Genomic DNA, 8,454 nt, shown 5'->3' with positions numbered 1-8,454 from the left:
CAAGCTTCTATTTTTATTTTGTGCTTTTGTATTTTAATCTAACTTTTTTGTGTGACTTTTAATTAATTCCAAATTGAATTTTAGAATTAACATTGGAGCATTATTGAATTAAAACAATTCAAGCTTAATTAATCAAACAAGAACCATTCTTTAATAATAGTTTGGTCAACTTGATGCAATCACAATTAAGGGCTTGTCTCATGATTAATTAAATCAAAGATTAAAATTAATTATGAGTTTGAAAAATCAGTTGAATAAATTAATCAATCATCCAATGAAAATAATTTATCCAACCATTACTCATGCATATTTGAATATTTCAACCTTCTAATGAAGAATAATATTCAAGCACAAATATGAACATTCATGATTTTAATCTACTTCGAAAATGATTAAAACTCAAAATATGTTCACTTTGGATTTTAGGAAGTCAATATTCAACCAATTAAACCATTAAAGATTCAATCTTTAACTATTTTAAGGGTTCAAAAATCATATTTAACATAAACTCATACATTTCAAACAATCTAATTGCAAGAATGAACAATTTCCAAATTTATGTAAATTTTAAAGCTATCCAAATAAAGCAACCAAATAACATCAAAAACATGCTTAATAAGGAGGATAATTGCGGTAGCTTAATGCCATAATCAATCACATAATCCAACAATTGCATGTCATAAATAATCAAGGTTTAATGACTTAAAATATTTCGTTTTAAACGAAAAACCCTTCAAAAAACACATTTCTGGGCAGATTTTGTCTCTGGAAGCTATTTTTTTACCCTCTTTGTGAATATAATTTTATTTAAAACATCGATTCCACCCAAAATTCACTATTTTTGTGCCGAAATCTGAGTTTGTAGTAATAAAAGCAATTAGGTTGCTAATCAAGATTTTAAAATCTATTTTAAATCACCTTAATTAATTTTTAGTTGTAAAAATTACATATAAGAGGCTCGAGATACCGATTATAAGTTTTACGATGCGTAAGCACCGTGCGAAACCAAAACCCTCCCGGGCCGCAAGCATAATTTATACAACTAAAAAAACAAACATGCAATTAATAAAGCGATAAACACATATAGAGGGAGAGAGAGGAAGAAGGGAAGACATTATTACCCTCGAAGCGTGCTTCTCACGAACTCGAGCACGACCTCTGGAAAGCTTAAGAAACGCATGCGAGAATCCTCCTACTTCGCACACCCACGCACTCGAACAAGGTTGCTACCTCGTAGCTTAGACAAGGCTAAACCAAAACTTGAGTTTTTTGAACTTAAAGGTTCTCTCGCGCTTTTGGGAGATGCCTTATTGAGTTCAACTCAAAGTGTAAATTTCTTAACTCCCAAAGTTGGTATTTATAGGTAAAGCACTCCCAAAAACCTCAATCATCTTTCCATGTGGAAGAGTTGATAAAGTGAGAAAATAAGCAATTAATTTAATCAATAACTAAATACTAAAAGACACACCAAAAATGACCCGTGTGTCCCTTATTTTTTTTAAAATATCTATTTAGGAAACAAATCTTATACGAAGTACATAAATAAAAGATTAGAAAAGATTTAATGTAACATTCCACAATATATATTGAGGGGAAATATAGGTTTATTACTATGATAAATGATTAGGGGATTTTTATCCACCAATCACCGTCTGACAAGTGGACCAACCAGGTTCCGCCACGTGTCCCTCACGAAGGCCAACAGGAGCTTGCCACGTGTCAGTCACAGATACGTCCTCCACGGACCACTTAAGACACGCCACGTGTCCACCCATGCCAAATGGGACAACCGGCCATCAAGGCCCAATTCAGTCTAGAGGCCCGATCAGCCCTAGGTTTACCTTAAACCTAGAGAGTTGCACGCTTCCCAAGGCTATAAATACCCGATTAATCCTCATTAATCACAGAACCGAATAATTAAGAGATCAAGCAGAGAAGAACAGACTTATTAACAACCGGCTAATCTCGCTAACAACGCAGATTACCAACACTAAGCACTCTCACCTAGAGAGATCTGATTACTTTACTTTCTGTATTGATTACTCCTTAATCAGGTACTAACTTGACCGTTGGAGGCGGAGCTCTCAGGAGTCTCCGTTATTTTGCAGGTACAGGCGTCCGGTTCCAGTCTCGGAATTGTAACTCTCCCGCAGGACATCAGAAAACCCCGAAACATTTGGCGCCGTCTGTGGGGAGAGTACTTCAGAGATGGCATCCAAGTCTGTACCGATTCCAGAAGAGAGGCGTCCCCTAGACGACCCTCAAGTTCAGTCGGACCATGATACCGAAAGTGAATTTGAAGTCGAAACTCATACAGCTCCAGACGGGACCCTAAGGGCCCGCCGTACCCGTCATACTGAAATAAGGGAACGGGAGTATCTTCAAACAGGAAGCGAGCCAGCAGGCGCACCGCTTGCTCGGCAACAGCCGACTGATGGGTCTGCTCCCATCACAAGGAACGAACTCATGACCTTCATGAGGGGCTTCAAGGGAGAGATCCAAGAGTTGATCAACAAAAAACCGCCTGCTTCAGTCAAAGAGCAGTCGGCCAAAAAACCTTCCACTTCACTGAAGAGGAAGCCAGTTCAAGGGCGAGAGGCGACTCCCCATCCTAAATCTAAGAAGCGGGAGCCGTCTGCTCTTGATTTCACAAAACTCTGTTATCCGACTGGAAATAGGAAACCGGTTCGTCATATTCAGGCGGACGGGTCAAAGCAAACGTTCACAGATGCTCGGCACCTGCTAGAGCAGAAGAAGAGTGACCGATTATCAGAGTCGGCTTCTACTTCGAATTTTCAGGACAGTTTGCGAAATGCCTCGATGAGGCCAACTCAGTCGTACCATGAGAGTCAGTCAGGCGGCACCTCCCGTCAGTCCGGCTTTCATAGTGCACAGGCGGTACCAAACTTGCCATTTGTGCCGCAACAACAATATTTTATGCAGCCACCTCCATTTGGTGGACCTGCAGCAAAAAACGTCCAACCTATGGACTGGCAGCTACGGCTGCTTAGACTTGGTGAACAGCCGTCGGCCTTCTCCAAGGAAATTACTGAAGCCGCTCAGCCGGCCAAAGTAAAAAATGTTCTAGTAGGCGCCTATGACGGCACTACTAACCCAGAAGACCATCTGATGGCGTTCACCAACCTGATGTACCTTCAAGGGTTGGATGATCCCACTTGGTGCAAGTGTTTCCCGGCGACTCTCAAGGGAATTGCACAGCAATGGTTCGGCAACCTGCCGACTGGTTGTGTAAACAGCTTCAGGACGCTTGCTTACTTATTTGCCTCCAACTTCGCAATGAACATCCCTGCGAAGAAAACAACCCTTGATTTGGGAACAATTCAGCAGGGCGAGAAAGAGGGGCTTCGTTCCTACATCAGGCGGTTCAACCTGATGAGAATACAGATTCAGGGGTTACCAGATGAGGTAGCTTATACTGACTTTTTTAGAGGTCTCAAAGACGGGTCTACCTTCAAATTTGATTTAGTTCGAAAAAGGGTGGCGACTCTTCAAGAGGCCTTGATTGAAGCAGAAGCCTATATACAGGCGACTGATCTGTGTACAATGAAACAGTCGGACGGGAAGAGGTTCGACAATAGAGAGGGACGACAGAAACAGTCGTCCAACAAAGATGAAAAAAGAAAAGGGGTCTGGGCGGCTGATTCCTCTAAACAGCCGGCCCAGAAAAAGAAAAAAGAATTCAAACCATACTCCCCAAAATATGTGTTTAACAAGGATAACCAGTTTATCCTAAAAGAAATAAAGGGACGACTCTCAATTGAGAAGCCGCTCCCCATGAAGGGTTCTGCGAGCAACCGGAACCAAGACAAAATCTGCGCTTATCATGATGACATTGGTCATCACACCAATGACTGCATCAGTCTCATGCGGTACCTAGACCGCTTGGCTGATCAAGGTGATCTTGACACTTATGTCAAGAAATCTACGGGGAATACTTCCTCAAAAAAGCAGTCGGCCAAAAAGAACCAACAGGCCGACAGTTCCGATATAGATGATGCAGTCGTCTACACCATTGCAGGCGGCTTCTCAGGAGGCGGCCCCACTATTAGGGGCAACAAAGATAATATAAGGCGGTTAGATGTAAATTCCGTTCACCAAGAACGACCGTCCAAATATACATTTCCTGAGATTGTCATCACTGAATAGGATCTAGGAGGAATAAGGGGGCCGCATGACGACCCTCTCGTTATTGAATGTAAAGTGGCCAACCAGAGAGTTGGTCGAATCCTCATAGATACCGGGAGCTCTTCAGATCTCATCAGCAGCAAATGTCTGTCAAAACTGAAATATCAGACGGACTGCATACATCCGGCCTCCCACCCTTTAATAGGGTTTGGAGGAGGAGTCGTCCACCCACTGGGACGAGTAGATCTACCCATCCGCCTGGGCGAAAAAGGGGAAGGACGACACATGGTAGTCCGGTTCCTAGTGGTAGAGGAACTCTCTGCCTACAACATGATTCTGGGTTGACCAACCCTGAATAATTCCAAGGCTGTTATAATCCCGTCACTTATGCTGCTTAAGTTTGAAAGGGACAATGGAACAGTCGGCTCCCTAAGGGGAGATCAGAGGATGGCCCGAGAGTGCTATCTCTCGGATGTCAAGCCCACTGTTATGGCCACTGGGTCAAGTGGAGAAAAAACAGACCTTGACAATGTCAAGGAAAGTGCGCCTGTTCAAGAAACAGGCGACAAAAAGAGAAAGGCACCCCAGACTGAGTCCGCAAAAAAAGCAAGAAAATAGCAATCATTGGCAGAGGACCGGCCGGATGAGTTCCGCCCTCAGCCGGCTGGTGAGCATGAGGACCTGATATTAGACGACTCCCATCCTGACCGAACAGTCAAAGTAGGGACGACTGCTCTGAGAAACCTTGGTGACGACTTTCACAACCTGTTGAAAGAATACAAGGACATCTTTGCATTTGAAGTCCATGAAATGCCAGGCATTAGTCCTGATCTGGCAGTACACAAACTCGCTGTGGATCCGAAAAAGAAGCCAGTACGACAAAAGAAACGGAACCATGGTGAAGAAAGAGGTCAGGCGGCAGCCGCCGAAGTCAAAAAATTACTTGATGCAGGGTTCATTCGGCAATGTTACTTCCCAGATTGGGTTGCAAATGTGGTACTTGTTAAAAAGCCGAATGGCACCTGGCGAATGTGTGTAGACTACACAGACTTGAACAAGGCGTGCCCCAAAGACAGTTACCCTCTGCCTAAAATTGATAACCTGGTCGACTCAACAGCCGGCCATGCCTTGATGAGCTTTATGGACGCCTATTCTGGTTTTCATCAAATTCCTTTATGGAAGAAAGATCAGGAGAAGACGGCCTTCGTCACTGATCAGGGTTTATACTGTTACACGGTCATGCCGTTTGGTCTTAAGAATGCCCCGGCTACCTTCCAACGAATGATAAACACAGTGTTCTTTGATCAGATTGGGAGAAACGTCGAGGCATACATTGATGATATGATTGTCAAGACTAAACTTCAGGAAGATCATCTGACGGACCTCCGAGAAACTTTCGCCACACTCAGGCGGCACCATGTCATGCTCAATCCCAAGAAATGTGTATTTGGAGTTGAGTCTGGGAAATTTCTCGGATTCCTTATCAACCAGAGAGGAATAGAGGCGAACCCCGAGAAGGTACAGGCGGTCATTGACATGCAGTCGCCTCGTACCGTTCGAGAGGTTCAGAAGTTAACAGGTTGTCTGGCGGCCTTGGGAAGATTTCTAAGCCGATCAGGCGACAAATGCCTATACTTTTTCCAGGCAATTAAGAAAAAGGCAAGGTTTGAATGGGGGCCGGATGCTGAGGACGCCTTCCAGAAATTAAAGGTTCACTTGCATTCCTTGCCGAGGCTGGTCAGCCCTTTGCCCAAAGAAAATCTGTACATGTACCTGGCCGTCTCTGATCATGCGTTAAGCGCGGTGCTCCTTGCTGAAAGGGACGGCTGTCAACTTCCGGTCTACTTTGTCAGTCACGTACTGAAAAATGCCGAGTTGAGGTATCCCCTAGTGGAGAAATTTGGTCTTGCACTCTTCATGGCTGTTAAAAAATTGAAGCCCTACTTTCTGGCACATGCAGTCGTCGTGTATACCGACCAACCGATCAAGCGGCCCCTTACCACCATGGAGTCCTCCGGACGAATGATCAAATGGGCCATAGAAATGCAGAGTCTCGAAGTTACTTTCGAGCCTAGAAAAGCAGTGAAGGGGCAAGCCTTTGCTGACTTTATTGTAGAGATGACTCGTCCTCCAGACTCTCAAGTTCCAGACCAAGTCTGGAAGGTATATGTGGACGGAAGCTCTACTTCAAACGGTTGTGGAGCAGGCGTCGTATGTCAATCTCCAGAGGGCGACAGGTTCGAGTATGCTCTACGCTTCAGTTTCCAGGCTTCAAACAATGAGGCAGAATATGAAGCTTTACTAGCCGGGATCCGCATGTGTAAGGCGGCAGGAGCAATGAAAATAGACGCCTGTTCTGATTCACAACTAATAGTGAGTCAGTACAATGGCGAATACGAAGCAACACATCCGGCCATGATCAAGTATTTACAGGCGGTCCGACAAGCAGTCGGCTCCCTCGAGGATTTCCATCTGATCCAAGTGCCGAGATCAGAAAACAACCAGGCAGATGCACTTTCGAAATTAGCATCATCCGCCTCCTCCGATACTCCTCGAACTGTGTTTTGGGAAGTAATGGAGAAGAGAAGCATCGAGGAAAATCCTATTGGAATTCTGGACAGAAGCTCAACCTGGATGGATTCAATCAGGGCATATCTAACAAACGGTACACTGCCGGATGATCCTCAACAGGCGGCAGCACTGAAAAAGCGAGCCTCCTGTTTTGAAATGATACAGGGAGAACTTCACAAGAGGGGGCACCTTCAACCCTTCTTAAAGTGTGTTACTCCTGAAAAGGGACGAGAGATACTAGATGATCTTCACTCTGGTTTCTGTGCTTCCCATATAGGTGGTAGGATGCTTGCTCAAAGGGCAAGGCGGCAGGGCTACTTTTGGCCTACTTTGGAAGCAGATGCAATAGAGATGGTGAAAAAATGTGACAAGTGCCAAAGGTTTGGCAAATTAATTCACCGTCCGGCTACTGACCTCACTACCATTCACAGCCCACTACCGTTTGCTAAGTGGGGCATGGACATTCTGGGTCCATATACGCCTGCTACAGGCGGCAGAAGGTATATACTTGTTGCCGTTGACTACTTCACTAAATGGGTAGAGGCGGAGGCTGTAAAGGGAATCAAGACGAAAGATGTAATTTCATTCATTTGGAAAAACGTCATCACTCGGTTCGGGGTTCCCATGTCTATGGTTTTTGATAATGGTCCCCAATTTGAGACGCCTGTTCTCAAAAGCTGGTTGGGAGACCAAGGAATTGCACACTACTTTGCATCTGTCGGTCGTCCACAAGCAAACGGCCAGGTAGAAGCCTTTAATAAAATCATCTCAGACGGTCTTAAGAAAAAGATCGAACGAGCAGGCGGCCTATGGGCAGATGAACTACCACATGTTCTTTGGGCCATTAGGACGACTGAAAAAGGGGCGACTGGAGAAACTCCCTTCCTCCTAACTTATGGTGCAGAAGCTGTTCTTCCAATAGAACACTACGAGCCGACTCTTCGAGTAATGCTATATGACGAAGAGGCAAACTGGGAAGCTATGCGCCTGGCATTAGACTCACTTCCTGAAAAGAGGGGCAATGCTGTTTTGCGTCATGAGATCTATCGCCTGAGAATGACTAGATCATACAACAAAAAAGTACACAGGCGTCCACTCAAAGTAGGGGACTTTGTACTTAGAAAAATGGAAGCAGTTGGTAGGGCTAATGAGTCTGGCAAACTAACTCCCAACTGGGAAGGACCCTACCGAATCTATGAGGAAGTCAGGGACGGTACCTACCGTCTGGAAACACCAGACGGACAACCGTTGCCTCGAACCTGGAACGTAGATAACCTTAAAAAATATTTTTTCTGAATGATGTAAAGTAAAGAGCTACTTAATAAAGTTTGCACTTACTATTCAATATTGTATTACGAGGGGCATGCCGTCTGTACCTTTACAGTCGGCTACTCTCCGTTGAGTTTCACTCTTTATCTTTAGAGGGGCATGCCGTCTGTTCCTTTACAGTCGGCTACTCTCCATCGAGTATTTTACTCACAATACTTAGCTAAAAAGATTAGGGCCTGGCCGATCCTGTAACTAACAGGCGGCTACCCTTCTTTTACTTAGCACCTACGTTCACCAAGAACTTACCAAGGCCACTGGCCGAATGATCAGACCAGGCGCCTAGTCAACTGATCCAACTTTTAAAAACTAATCCGACCTGTCCCAACATTATAGCAGGCGTCCGGCGGCATCCATTAGGATGAAATTCGTCGCAGAGAGCAGCTCCCTTTTGGGTGGAACATTGTTCTA

The sequence above is a fragment of the Chenopodium quinoa genome, unplaced genomic scaffold (genome assembly GCF_001683475.1).
Source record: "Chenopodium quinoa cultivar QQ74 unplaced genomic scaffold, ASM168347v1, whole genome shotgun sequence".
NCBI classification, from domain to species: Eukaryota; Viridiplantae; Streptophyta; class Magnoliopsida; order Caryophyllales; family Amaranthaceae; genus Chenopodium; species Chenopodium quinoa.
The sequence above is the reverse complement of the archived record's forward strand: the minus strand, read 5'-3'. Positions refer to the sequence as shown.